The sequence below is a fragment of the Sprattus sprattus genome, assembly GCF_963457725.1.
Source record: "Sprattus sprattus genome assembly, chromosome: 5".
In the NCBI taxonomy this organism is placed as follows: Eukaryota; Metazoa; Chordata; class Actinopteri; order Clupeiformes; family Clupeidae; genus Sprattus; species Sprattus sprattus.
This window is the reverse complement of record NC_137924.1, coordinates 34,569,440-34,585,350: the sequence shown is the minus strand read 5'-3', so window position 1 is coordinate 34,585,350 and position 15,911 is coordinate 34,569,440.

The window sequence follows — 15,911 nt, the reverse complement described above, 5'->3', positions numbered from 1 at the left end:
CTACTCTACACACCCATTTAAGGAGTATATGATATGTGAATTATAATCAGCGAAGTGGAGACATAAGATGTACTGAAGCTTTAAAATGAGGACCTTTTGATGAAGACCTCAGTGACTCTTCCTCATTCATAAACTACCTCCAGTCTCTTTGTCACTTTATTATATGCATGAGGAGCTTTTTCACAACACCACAGACTAAAGCTGACGCTGATATACACAAATAAAGGAACTCCTTCAGAACAACATAAAAGCCCACTTAGACCAACAATATCATTCAACTGCAAATGCCTCTCTCAGATGAGCCGTTGTTTTAGCTCAGGACAGCGGAGCATTCAATTTTGTAAATGTTTATTGACCATCTGTGTGGCCTTTGTGTGTCCTTTCCTAGGGAATAGTTCCAGCCATGGCAACAAAACCAGACATCAAACAGCGTCTTTCATTATGGCTCTGCTCCTACGGGGAAAAAAGCAATAAAATTCCTTTATGCGTCTGCTAGAGGCAATACAACATTCTTTTTTTTTGCCAAATTAACAGTTATGAAAAACTGAAACGCCACGGGCCAATCTTGAGCACTTAGCTTCACAGAGATAATTCCATTCTATTCTATTGTTCAGTTCTGATTTACCTCTCCTGTGCCAAACTCTTCTGATTTAGTTACTGTCCAGCTTAATTTAGCTAATACTGATTTCAGTTAGAAATAAGGCAAGACAGACAGACTCCAGATCAGCCTTAGGACAACCCAGGCTTATTTCGCATTTATTTCTGTTTCAGCTGCATTAGGGACCACTGTGTGCATTCATTAAATACTTCCTTAATTTGTCAAACAACAGTGAAATATTTTTGATTGGAACTTTGTTTACTACTTCATGATTATTCATGGCTCCTTTTCACGGTTGGATTAACATAATTCTTAATGAACCTCATGACCCCAGGTGATTTCAGTTTTGGAGAATACTGCAGATGTTGGCTGCAGTGTTCTTGAAGTTTCATCACACATGGTGCAATAGCTATAAATGTTCTTTTTTGAACTGCAGATAGGCTATAGTCTCTGTAGCACAGGTTCATTAAATTGTAATTCAACAATCACAAATTGGTTGTCCTCCTAAATAGAAAGATGAATTGCAAGTCAAGTCCAATTTATTAGTGGCAAGTTTTTCCTTCAAAGCCAATGGAAATGAGTGTGCTTGGTATCAGTCTATTGCTTATGAAAAAATAAATCCTCCAGACAACAGACCTCAACGTCACGCTCTTCTGCCTCACAGTATTAGACATACAGTCTCACATCACAGACTTCCCCTTGTGAACTCAAGAAGACAGATAAGTCTACATGTCCCCTGGGGATCATGTATCTAAAAGATAGGGATGTTTCTTGAACGGTGTAGCATACGCTCACTGGCTTACAAAGATAACATGACTAAACAACACAGGAGTGTCATCTCTTCATAAGTGGATGCACCCAGCCCAGAGGGTGAGTAGGTAACTGGTTATGCTGATGGCTTACACATGGCCAACTGTAGCATTGGTAGTCTTTGATGGACCAGCAAGTGTGTCAGGGCATCAGGGAAGAAGGCTCTTTGAAAGCTGCCCTCGGTGAAGTCAGGACTAAATTCGGTCAAGTGACACAGAAAATAGAGAAAATAACAAGAGCAGCAGAGAAAGTAATTTCCTGTCCACAAGAGGCTACTGGGTGAGGCCCAAATGTCTTACAATTTCAACCTTTAGTTGGAAAAGATTTCTTTCTGACTGAAGTACTGTCAGCAAAACTGATTATTTCAATCACTCCCCTTGGCTGGCATCATACCTGTGATCTAGGGGCCACACACCCATGGCCAAAACCACTTGATGTCTCATAGAGAGCTCCAGTGCTACTAAAAGGCCCATCTATCACGTCAATGAGGGCTGCCCTGGCTGCCAGACCTTTCCAGACAGCAGCCTCATGACTCTGAAGACCCATTAGAACCGAAGTAAGACAAACACTCTGGTACTGCTGCACACTCAAACAACCGCTTGAAAAGTATCATATGCTCCCTCTCAAAACCAATGAATGATTTTATAATCTCCTGCGAATTCATGCTCACCCCTGCAAATACTCATTTTATGTTTCAGCATTTAAATGATACTACTCTTTAGTCGCCACTTCCACCCCCATACAAGTCAGTATTGAGAGGCTGTCTACATAAGCAGTAACACAGCAGAGCAAAAAGAAACAGAAACAGCCAGCCACCACAACATCAAAACCCGTAACGCATAGCTTGATAACATTTATTGAGACAAACACAGATTGTGAGCTGACAAAGTCTGCAAGACTGTGAGCTGTGATGGTCTGGACCACACTGGTAAAGAATCAAGCCAGGGAGATCTGAAAGGCTGCATATATAAAAGGCTCTCCTTGGCAGCATTGGGGATTGCCTGTGAATGATTCCAGAGCTCTGTTTAAGCTCAGTGTTTCATTTTTTACAAGGGACCGACACAGAGGAAGCTGAGCTCAATGTAGGCAGGGAGAAGGCACAGGTGGAGATTAAATTATGAATTCGATTTAAGAGCTGACATTTGTTCACACTCCCCCCCTCCGGATGCCCTCCTTTCAGCGTAATTGTTTCTCGCGCTTCATCAAGTGGTCCACAGGAAACCATTTAAGTGTGTCTGTGCCACTAAGTATGATCTGGTCCTCTGATTTCATGAGGCCAACAACAACCTCCAAGGTCCTCATTGTTCTTCTTGAAAGCCTAAACTTACAAAGTAATCACGGTCAGCCTGCGAGTTACAATTTTACTACTAGTCTGCTCATTTGAGACAAACTTATGAGTGTTTTTTAAAAGGCTTCAGGCATTTCAAAATAATACAATAGTAACAGTCAAGGCAGCTGTTAGTGAAAATAAATGGTCAAGGAAGGGGCTGCTGCCACAGAAGGTAAGGAAGGCGTTTTGCTCCTGGTGAGCAAGCACAAAATGTGCAAAAAGCTCATTAAAAGAAAAAGGCATCTCCCACACAGATTTAAAAATGGAACAGAGGACATGAGCACACTTAATTTTGTGAAATGTCAGTTTTCCTATCCATCATGGCATCATATTACATTTTACAATTCATTTGAGAAGATCATTACCAGCCCACTGAGAAACAAAGAAGACAGCAAAGAGGCTGGAATAATTAGTTGATAAGAACGAGACTCTTAATAGCTTGAGTAAAATTCTCCCTGAAAGTTTTCCATTTGATTTCTGTATGCAGGAGATAGCTACTGTTCATCCAACCTTATAGAGCCATTATGAGAAGTAATATCCCCAACTCCTGTCTGTGAGCAGGGTTACATCCAGAGTTTAATCAATAAATATCTGTTATGGAAACACAATCACTAAACCCAACAGCTACTCAGTGCAATAACACACACATAGCCTAGGAGAAAAAGCACACCTTTAAAAACAAACAGATTTAAACATATCTTAACTTTTTCAAATTGTAAACAAATTGCTGAATATAATTGTAGGAATTTCTGCGACAGAAATGAATCATTTCAAACCAAAATGCTTTGGAGGTGGGCAATGTATTATTGTTGATTGACTATGGTAATTAATAAAGGTATATACAAATGTCAAGATAATAAAGGCCTACATAATATAGGCCTCCACTGGTTTAATAAGCCACTGCTGGAAAACAGCATGTGACAAGTACCTTTGTATAGGCTCATTCGTTTCACATCTCAGTATAATATGCAATCATGCCAGAGTTCTGAGATGCCTCTGAAATGATCTTGGTAATCACTCCTCACATCACAGAGATGAAATCCCACTATGCATCTGTGTCCTTAGTCAGCTGTCAAAATACCTAGGCAGTGTTTGTTCCTCCTTTCATATCCAATCCAAGTTTAGCAGATGAGAGAGGATTTCCGCCACACAACCAGCTGTCAAGGTTAACACAACAGCATTAAGGTTCAGGCTGAATGTGGCCTTACCTTCATTACCTTAATGTGGGAGGTCTAAATTAGATGTAGGTGGATGTCTGGATTGGAAACACTGACCAGAGTCCGTTCAAACAGACCCACATTTCAGGCCTTATATTATCATTTCACTTTCAGCTGCAACACATGCTACTCAGAAAACTAGTTAGGGCAAAACTGTTGTCAGAACAAACAGATCAGTGATTAATGAGTGTGGAAAATATCACACAGACTACAGCCTTTGCAGCTTTGACATCCATGTATGCCTACAGCCATCAAAAACTGATGACAGAAAATAAAGCTGTTTATGTTAGAACACTATATCCGGCAAACAATAATAACAAGGTGTAGCCTGGTAGTAGCTTCTATCATTTAGCAACCTATGTTCTCGCAAATCTAAACTGTTTAGCCAATTCCCGCCCTGCGGACAAGGTTCGAGTTGGAGGGCGAGTGGTCCCTGGTCACTACTGTTTAGCTCCCCTTCAGTGATATCAGCGTTTCATCAGCACCACACAACGGCCGGTAGATAGGACCGTCCATCACGCTCTGGCAACTCTAGGAGACGACCAAAACTGTAGCTTTACAGACTTGTTGTAAGACCTGCCCCTTTAATATCGAAAGCATCAATGACTCGGATAGTATCGCTATGGTAGTAGGGAGCCTGCCTTACTCTACATTCATTAATAACTGAAATATAGGACACAGTGTACTAAGTGAACTCAAAATACTTCAAATGTGGCTTGGTGTTTTATTTTGCTCGTTTGGAATAACACAATAATTAGGCTAACCTACTGAAACATACATTGCGCAGCAAATCAAACTTGTATGGACACATGCGTAAATTGAATTTTCACTGACGACCCTCTCACGACCTATTTCAGCTGGTATAAATCGATGTATTACTGCACTTTTTGAAAACAAACAACTTACAGAATCACTGGCATGCTTGCCCAGCTCATCTTCACTGCTGGCGCCAGAGTCTACCACCAGCTTCTCGAAGCATGCAGAGCCCAAGGACGAGCTCTTCTGATGGGACAGCACCAAATGAGACACTGCGAGCTTGGGGCTTCCATGCCCGGGTAGTTGTAGTTTGCGTGGAGATTCTCCATCGGCGGTGACCAGTGGTGACACAGCAAGCCCTGATGCACTACAAGGGTCCGGTTTACCGCAGAGGGACTTATCACCTTCGAAACGCGGCGGAGTAGAGCAACTAAGATTAGGCTGTGATGATGAGAACACACGGTCTAAAACCTGTTTCTTCTTTCGTTTAAACATCCATAAACCGGATTCCTTTTTACCGTCCCCACTGCGTCTTTCGGAACCTAGTTTTGGACTTAGGAAAGGTTTTGGAAAATTCTTCCATATCTTTCTCTGAGAAGACGATGCTGCTTCTTGCTCTTTAGCAATGTCATCCTTAGATTTCTCCTCCATAGTCCCCGAACAGCAGCCCGCCAGTCTGTTGAGCGTGAAGTGTAGTGACTGTCGCTGTGGGTTGGCTACAGTAGCCTACGCACTCTGATCGATTCCCGAAGCCAGCTTCGTTCAAGGAGGCGGGTTAGACCGTTTGATTGTTCCCACTTGACACAACCACAGTGCATTTGATTTCATTTCATGCACATGCATTAAGTTGCAGTGGTGATGTAGCGGAAGTAGCTGGTGTATTTCGAAAGGTTTAGTACGTGTTTCAAGTAGCCTTTGCCTATTCTCAAAAACCGTATGACCATGCGTTGTTTAAAGAAATACTATCAGCGTGAGGTTGAATGCAAGTTAACTACTGCTCGTGTATTCATCCTACAATAATACTTAAAAAAAACAGGTGGCCCTGAAAAATTGTATCAACGTGTCAGTAACCCATATTATTACCAGCCGCAGCTTCACCATCTCGCGTGGTTGCCTATTCCCAGCCAAAAAGCCCACATCAAGAAGATATCGTCCCACCCGCCTTCCCCAGAAAAACGATGTTGTCTGAAGTTTTGCAGAGAAACGTGCATCTTACTATTTACACGAACGGGCTTGGCATAGGCTATTGTTTCTGACCTCTGGTATATCAATTGAATGAAAGGCGCATAGTCATGTGGTGCCTCTGGATGCTTTATTCATTTGAATGCCAAATACTTTGTACGATACTATACTTTGTACCAACTACAATATTTGATTGATACTATCCGATACTTGTGTAATTTCCTGTATTTGTAGACCTTTTATGTCGCTCTAGCTGCATTTCCTGCCTAATGACTCAATTCTTTTCTGTTCACTAATGAGATAAAGCTTACCAATTTCATGCTGTGCTCTTTATACAAGTTAATGTAGGGCTACTCGGTTTATTGTTAATCATGACATGACCTTGGATACTTACTCGCATTTAGGCCAAGTCTCCATCTTCTGACATGGTCAGATCATCAAGGTTATCATTAAAGAGAATGGTAAACGCTTGCCTACACTTGCACATGGCACTTTTGTTGTTATATTCCTGTTCATATTCTTCATCTTTTATCATTAAGTTTTGCTTGGAGTTTTGTTGGGGTGCATTTTTCTTTTTTTCAAATCAAACACATCATGCATAGCATGCTCCTGGGTTTAATGAGGTCTAAATACAGATTAATATGAAGGATTCTGAGAAACAGAGGAGATCTTTACTGTGTTGGCTGGGGTATTGATTCATGGTTGAGAAAAAAACATGTGTAGGCTATTTAAGATGAGGCTTCCACCTACACTGATCAATGAAGATATTTAGTTGATTGTTGTGTCCATGAATATATTGCACTGTTCTATGCATTCATTGTGTAGTATTGGTTATATGCACTTACGAGTATAGACACTAGGGGCGCTAGCACTAGCGGAAGGATCTTGTTCAATGTACTGTATGAAGTTATGAAACTGAGTAAACTACGCTCTCTGTTCCTTATGCTTCGTGTGTATTAATGTCTGCTGAAACAACACCACAACAAAGTGGCGACGAGGATAATAGTGAAGAAATGTCTCTGCTATCTATACAACCTCCTGCCGTGTTCCTGGATTGCCCAGGTGAGCCGAAAATTCCATTTACTGCATGGAAAGGCTACTTCGACAACTACTTGCTGGCGATTGGAGGTGATGCTTTTCCTGCTGCGAGGAAAAGAGCCTTGCTTATTCACTGTTTGGGAACGGAAGGGCAACGAATCTACAGCACCTTACCACTCGAAATTGATGATTATGACGGATCCGTGAGGGCTTTGGAAACGTATTTTGAGCCCAAAGTCAACGTTGTTGCAGAGAGATACCGCTTCAGACTACGAGCACAAGCTGTCGGTGAGTCTACAGATCACTACGTAGCATCACTGCGTGAGCTCGTTAAAAAGTGTAAATTCGGAACGTTTGAGAATGAAATGCTACGTGATCAGATTGTGGAGAAAACAAATAGCACCCGGATACGTGAAAGACTTTTAATGGAGGAAGATTTGACTCTTGACCGTGCTTTGGCTCTTGCTAGGCGTACAGAAGCTGCCATAGCTGATGCTAAGACCATTGCTGTGGCGGATACAAAGCCTGTTGCCGCCATTCAAGTTCAAAGGAAGGCGCGCAAGCCACAATACAAAGGCGCACAGAAAATGGATGGAACTATGTTATGCTACCGTTGTGGGTCGGCTGATCACAAAGCTAACGAAAAATCCTGCCCTGCTAAAGACTGTAAATGTAACGCATGTGGGAAGGTTGGGCACTATTCTCGTGTCTGTAAATCATCTCAACAGCCTGTTAATGAAGTGACTGTGCCTGAATTCTCTGTTTTAAGTGTTGGAAATTGTTGCACTGTTGACACAGCTAAACTCATGTGCAATGTTACTGTAACTGTACCAGACACTGATCAGACATGTACTGTTAGACTGTTAGTGGATACAGGGTCTAGTGTCTCTATACTGCCAGAGCATATTTACAGTGCAAACTTCAGCACAGTTAAACTAAAGGAGCCTGGAGTGCAGCTGGTGACATACTCTAGAGAGAAACTAAATGTATTAGGATGCCTTAGAGCTAGTACTACTTATCATGGCAAGAGTGCTGTGACAGACTTCTTCATTGTGAAAACAGGGACACCTATACTGGGCATGGACCTGGTGACTGCCCTCCAGTTACACTTTAAAGGTGACCAGGTCATGTCTGAGACTGTCAAGATGTGTGCAACACTTCGCCAACCCGACACCCACTGCAAACAGGAATGCGCGTCTCCAACAGCATTCGGGTGTGCAAAGGGCTTCGTACACAAGGTGAAGGTACGGCCTGAAGTGAAGCCGGTACAGCAAAAACTAAGACGTCTACCTCTCTCAGTTCGTGATGCTGTCTCCAAGGAACTCAGGAACCTGGAGCAACATAGAATCATTGAGAAAATTGATGCATCGGAGTGGGTCTCCCCAATTGTTGTCACTAAAAAGAAGTCTGGTGATATACGCATGTGCGTGGATTTGAGAGAGCCAAACAAAGCTGTAATCACTGACAGCCACCCATTGCCACTGATTGAGGACATACTGTCTGAACTACATGGGGCTGTGATGTTCTCTACCCTGGACCTCAAATCTGCCTACCATCAGTTGACATTGCATGAAGAGAGCAGGGGACTGACTGCTTTCATTACACATGAAGGTCTGTATCAGTACTGCAGAGTACCCTATGGACTGTGTTCAGCTCCGGCCACATTTCAAAAGATGATGACACAAATTCTTAGTGGCCTAAAAGGGGTGCAGTGCTATCTTGATGATGTCATTATATATGGAACTTCACAAGACGCTCACGAGGCCAATTTGCGTGCTGTGCTACACAGGATCAACAATGCAGGACTGCAACTCAATGTTGATAAATGTCAGCTACGTCAAACTACTCTAACCTTTCTTGGCCAAAGGATTGGTCCAGAAGGTCTGCTGCCGGATGACTCTCATGTTGCTGCCATTCTGAATGCTCCACCGCCTACTGACCCTACTACCCTGCGCTCATTTCTTGGCCTGAGTGCATGGTATAGCAAGTTTGTCCCAAACTATGCAACTGTCGTTGAGCCCATGAGAGCTCTGCTGCGAAAAGACTGTCCATTTCAGTGGAATAACACAGCTCAAGCCGCGTTGGACAGAGTCAAGCAGCTGATAGTGCATAGCCCTGCCCTAGTGTTGTTCGACCCCAGCAAGCCTGCAGTAGTCTCTACAGACGCCTCAGACTATGGAGTGGGTGCCGTTCTGACTCAGCTGGACAGTAATGGTGCGGAACAGACCGTTGCTTTTGCATCTCGCAGTCTGTCTGATGCTGAGAGGAAATACTCCATTGTAGAGAAGGAGGCGTTAGCCTGCGTCTGGGCTGCTGAGAAGTGGCGCACTTGGCTGTGGGGAAGAAGATTTCTGTTACGTACTGACCATCAAGCCCTTACGACATTGCTGACGACCAAGGGGAATAACCGTGCCGGTCTTCGGATAGCCAGATGGTCAGCCCGCTTGTTGGAGTTTGACTATGATGTTGAATATAGGACTGGATCCTTGAATCATGTTGCTGACTGTTTGTCGAGGCTTCCACTTCCTGAGACAGACACTGCATGTGCAGAAGAGTTGGAGTCTGTTGCAGCCATCCTCACTGACCTGTATGCGGTGTCTGAGGGAGACTTTCAATCAGAGTGCAGTGCCTGCCCTGTGTTAACAAAGCTACGTGCACAACTACAGAAAGGCTGGCCCTCACATAAAGCAACACTGGAGCCTGACTTACAGCCATTCTTTTCAATTCGCCATGAACTTGCAGTCATGAATGAATGCATCGTCAGAGGTACTCATCGATTGCTGGTGCCCGAGTCACTGCAGAAGCGACTCATTGATATTGCTCATGAAACGCACCAAGGCATTGTGCGCACCAAACAGCGCCTTAGGGAATTGTATTGGTGGCCTAAAATGGACTGTCATATAGAAACAATGATTAAGAACTGTACAACATGCAGACAGAATGATAAGACCACTGTCACCCATGATGCCCCACTTCAGCCTGTTCCCTTACCATCTGCTGCCTGGGAAAAAGTGTCTGTGGACATCGTGGGCCCATTTGAGATAGCACCTCCTGACTGTAGATTTGCCATCACAATGGTTGACTACTACAGTAAGTGGCCGGAAGTTGCTTTCGCTCCCCGGGCTGATACGGCTACCATCATACAATTTCTGACTGCAATTTTTTCACGAGAAGGGAATCCAAAAGACTTGATAAGTGATAATGGTCCTCAATTCCTCTCTGCTGACTTTTCAGACTTTCTCAAACAGAGGGGAATTCAACACATGAGATCTTCAGTTTATTACCCAAGAGCTAACGGGGAAGTTGAAAGATTCAACAGATGTGTGAAAGACTGCCTGCAAACTGCTTCAATTCAAGGTGAACCTTGGAAACCATTCCTGAGAACATATTTGATGGACTACAGGGCAACTACACATTCTACCACCGGAGTATCACCTTCAGAACTGCTCCATGGCCGACGAATGAGAACAAAGCTTCAGGTGATTGACATGCCTGTCCCTCCATCTGACAGACATGCCATGCGAGAAAGAGTGAAGGATAAACAACGAAAGATGAAAGAATACACTGATGCCAAGAGGCACGCTAAAGCCACCGACCTCCATCCTGGTGACGAAGTGCGGGTAAGGAAGCCATGGAGAGTGAAGAAAGGAGAACTGAAATTCTCTAAACCAAGGACTGTTGTGACAAAGAGAGGACCAAACACTTACCTGTTGGACGACGGAAGGATATGGAATGCCTCCCATTTGTCAGCGTTGTCAGAGTTGAGCACAGAGTCCAATTCTAATGAACCAATGGACTGTAACACAGGGGCTGAGCATCCACCTGACGCTGACTCTGATAGCCAGCCCAGGCCTGCCAGGATTAGAAATCCACCTAGCTGGACCAAGGATGTTGTTATGGAGAAATGAACTGTTTCTACCTAATGTTTTACTTTTACTTACTAATGTGAATGTGTTAAAAGAGTGTGCTTTGATCTCTTACATTGTTATAGAGTGACAGTGTCCTTTTCAACTAGGTAACCAGAGGTATGCTTTGCTCAAAGGGGGAAGATGTTGTGTCCATGAATATATTGCACTGTTCTATGCATTCATTGTGTAGTATTGGTTATATGCACTTACGAGTATAGACACTAGGGGCGCTAGCACTAGCGGAAGGATCTTGTTCAATGTACTGTATGAAGTTATGAAACTGAGTAAACTACGCTCTCTGTTCCTTATGCTTCGTGTGTATTAATGTCTGCTGAAACAACACCACATTGATGCTCTCCACTTTGGCACGATCATTCTGAACAATGTCTGTCACTACACCTAGTACAACTTCAATACATGTTCAGTGGAGACCCCCCCCCCCCCCCATATTTTATTTTATTGAGTACACTTCACATTAACACCATGCAATTAACAGAGCAAAGGGAATTCTTATAATTTCCCAACAGAGGCTATTCAAATGCTCTACTATGTACTAAGGAATGTTGCAGTTCAGCTATGATTTGTGCCATTACTTAATAGGTATAGCCTGTTCCTGATGGAGAACTCCATACTGTGTGCACTCTGGCATGTCACAAGGGAGGCAGGCAGTGATTGTGACTATTACACAAATAGACCTATACGTCTATGATTACAAAAATAGACCTTTGTGTCTATGATTACACAAATCAGACCTATATGTGTCTAAGATTACACAAATCAGAGAACCCCACACTGTAGCACAGCATAGATGTGTTTACAGATCCACTGTAATTATTGCCATACATCTGTGCAGCTATTTACATTTCATGACTATCAAAATACAGAGTTTAAACCGTTTACGTTAAAGAACTGGAAAGAGAAAGAAAATGGTTGTGGATTGTGATCATGTGTACTGGTGTAACTCCCTCTTAATCTAGTTGTCAAGTTCACAAAGAGACACAACATAAATCCTCTGTGGTATCTAGGTGACCAGAATAAACAAATTGAGTGCAGGATATCTTCACTGGTTTCCAACCTTTAGAAGTTCGAGTAAGTTTTCATTAGTGATATGTTTATACAGATGATTTTAGTTTAGAGAGAGCAGTTGGCTCAGTTGTAGCATTTGAGTTTCTATTCCGAGGATACATTTAAAGAAACCAACAGCTACTCAATATTTTTCTGAAAAACTACCATTCTTTTTTATGAAATGTGCTTTACAGTATAATATGTTTTATCGCTTCAGTGTTTTGATTAATTTTTAATTTTTGCTGATTTCTCTCTAGACATCTGTCTACAAAAAAAGGGAGACTGCTGACTCAGAGGGAACATGTCAAGTGAGACAGCATTACAACCATACCAGCCAGACAAGTAAGTAAGACTAAACTCTTGCCCAGAAGAGGCTAACACAAGAATCGAGACAATCTTTGACACCATGACTTAAGTCTTAGTAGTGACCTTTCCACAAATGTATCGGCAAGCTTGTTAAATCAAGCCTGCAGGGGGAAATTCAAAGAGGAAGCCACAACACACAAAGACAGATAATCAATAGTCTCATTTGCAAATATCTTAAGGCTCTTCCACAAGTTTATCACACTGTCAACAGAATCTGTATTGGGCAGGAACTCTTTAAGAAGCCTTTGGGAAGCCGAGTGTTATGCTTGTTAGAGATACTTAGATATTATGTCAGCTGCAGCTTAAGAGGTTAAAAGTTAGGTTGGAGGTGATGGCTAAATACTTAGCTCAACACTTTAGTTATCCATACTTGCATGAAAAGGCTTAGCAAATCAATCAATTTGTCAATTTGTCAATCACTTTGTCAAGTGGGCCACCATCTAGCAAAGCACATGTTCTTTTAGGGTCAGTTTGTTGCCTACATGTTGATTAGCAAAAGAAAGAAACAACCACATAAGCAATTTGTCATTTACTTGGTGCAAGTGATGGCACTTTATGGATCAGCTTTCTGCCCTCCTACTGTGAAAATCCTGTGACCAAACCATGAATAATGATCTCCAATGATTGTATAATGATATATGCATACAGTATATCTAGCACCTTTGCTCCAGTGAGGTCCAGACTTCAAGGGTCAGGTTCTAAAGCTAAAAATAGTCACAAAAACATGACTAAGAAATTGACTGATTGAATCAAAGTACCTCTGTAATCTCGGTCACTGTCTTTTCGATGGGTAAATGACCAGACAGTCCATAATAAATGGTCACATAGCTACTGACAGGGCTGGCAAGCTACTACATAATGCTAAATGACATTGGATGTCAGCATTAAGTTCACGCTCTGCATATTAGCCCAGCATATTGGGCGACTGACGTTAAAGGTACAGTCTTTAGTTGCATCGAGCAGTAAGGCAGCAGATTGCAACCAGCTGGAATGTATCCCTTACTAAGCATGTATAAGGAACTATGGAGGCTGTCCAGTGCCATAAACATGTGAAAGGCCTCCTCTAGTGCCAGTGTTTTGATTTGTCCAGCGCAACATGACAAACGCCGTGGACGAGGTCCCGCTCCCTACACTCTAAAAACAAATGCGTTGGCTCAACGCAGAAAATTAACGCAACCGTTTGCATCAATCTTTTTTGAGTTATGACAACTTCTAATGAAATTAAGTTCAACCAAAGATCTAAATTGAGTTGGGGGAATTAGCTTTTCCTCTACAACCAAGGGACTTTTTAAGTACCACTAACTTAATAATTGTTAGCATAAACAAAAGTTTTTAAGTTGATAACTCAAAAAAATTAAGTTGTTCCAACAAGTTTTTCCACATTATTTAAAAGGAGTTTTTAAGCGTTATGTACTTAATTACCATAATCAGGAACACAAGTTTTTAAGTTGGCAAAAATTAAGTTGCTCCAATTAGATTTTTTTTCAGTATTTTGTTTTTCGCTTTTTCATGTTTTTGTTCATGTAGCTTTTAAGAAATTATTTAATTCAAGAACAAAATTGTTAGGCAATTAACTTTTTCTATATTAAATTGCAGTTGAGTACTTGAACACTCAATATATAAATCTTGAAAAAACAACAACACAAATGTAAATTGCCCAACAAATTATAAATTCATACATTTGCAATATTGCCTTAAGTAAAGTAGTAAGCATACTCAGTTATGCCATCACAGCAAAGTTATAGGCCTTTGTGTATTTAAAACCACAGTGCCAAACGTGTAAAATGTGTGTTGTTAACTCCAGTTTAAAAATTATTTTGTAAAACATTTGTTAACATTTAGCAAACTTTTACAACTCTCATTAGTGAAGGACCCACTTGCAGACATCACAGCTCAAGTTTCAAAGATTTTAATCAAACTCATAGGCAATGATGCAAAGGGAAAAGGCAGTCTCGTGGTCAACAGGCAGGCATAGGTCAAAAATCCAAGAATCAAAACAGAGTTCATGGCAGAAGTATCCAAAAAAGGAATCCAACAGGCTCAGGTCAAGGAACAGGCAAACGTCAAAAACATATACAGCCAGGATGAACATGAACACCTAACATGAATACAAAAACAAGACTCAAACAGCACAGTTACTAACAGAAAAAGGTGCAATTTTCAAATAATGCTAAAATACAACGATGCAAAGGGAAAAGACATGGCAGAGGTTGCCCATGACCATGGCGTAACCTGTAATGTTTTAGCAACCCTGTTTCTGTAAAGGTTTCAAATGTACACATTTTGCAGCCCCAGACCATTTTGCCCAAGATATGGGCCAACGTATATGCTAAACTAATGTATGTAGCCTTTTAGACCATGAAAAATGCAAACTTTAGGTTGTATCACAATAGTAACCAAAATCGAAAATCATTTACAATGCAAAAAAAAAAAGAAACCCTCTTCCTCTACTACTTCAGTCTCCATCACAGAAATATCAACAATCCAAAGGCTAGGCTACACTTGCTAACCACTGATCTCAAAAAGAAACAACAAGTTTCTTTTTGAGATCAGTGTTGCTAACAGTTGATGGAATGTTGTAGCTAAACAAAGCTAATGCTAGTCATATTTAGCAGTGAATTTCGGCCATCCAACCCTTTAGTTTAGCATAGCAGAGGATAAGAATGATTAAGTAGAGTTTAATTGTAAATTAAATGAAACTTGCCTTGAAAATGTCCTTTATATTATACCACTTTGTAATAGAACTTTGTTCTGCCTACAGTTCTTCTAACACAGTCTTAACTGTCTGAAGTTGTCCAGGAATTTGAACTGGGTAGAGGAGGAGCCTAGAACTCCTGAACTCAAGGTGGAGAAAAATTAAGTTGTCAAGCCAATTACATTAAGTTACTACAACTTAAATTTAGTTTTAATTCAATGAATGCAGAAATTTGAGTTTGAATTACAAATAATATTAAGTTGATGTAATTACCAACATTAAGTCAACACAACTCATTTAAATAATGTTTGCAACTTAAAAGGTTGATCTAAATCGATAAATTAGAATTTTTACCTTGAAACCATGCATTTAATTAAGTAGTGGTAAAAGGTCCCCTGAATTACTTTTTAGAGTGTATGTAAATACGAAGGGCCCATCCTAAGATAACAAAAACACAATAATTCATAGTTACAGGTGATTAAAAACAAATGAAAACATAATTATGAATTATTATCACCCTGATGATACATAATGCACCTTTAACTTACTATCTAGATACAGGTTGGATAGTAAGGTGTAGATAGTTAGGTCTGCTTGACTCTCAGAAAACGGATTTTCACATAACACGACATATGACACATGACTGTGAGAAAGGCCCGAGCCGGCCATCTCACCATGTGGGATGTAGGCTTCTGGATCGTGGTCGGTTGCAGGCAGTCAAAAGAACACACAGCATAGGAGACAGTGGCTTTCTTATAAAAATACAGCGTATATTTATTTACAACCGGGACTCGAACCCCAAAATCATATTTACAAAAAACAGAGGGACTTGAACCCCAAAAACATAAAGACATACACCAGGGTAATCACAACCCCAAAACAAAGAAACACTGAACAAATCTAAAGCTTTAAAACAGACAAGGTACAACTGTGTCACACAGGTTTG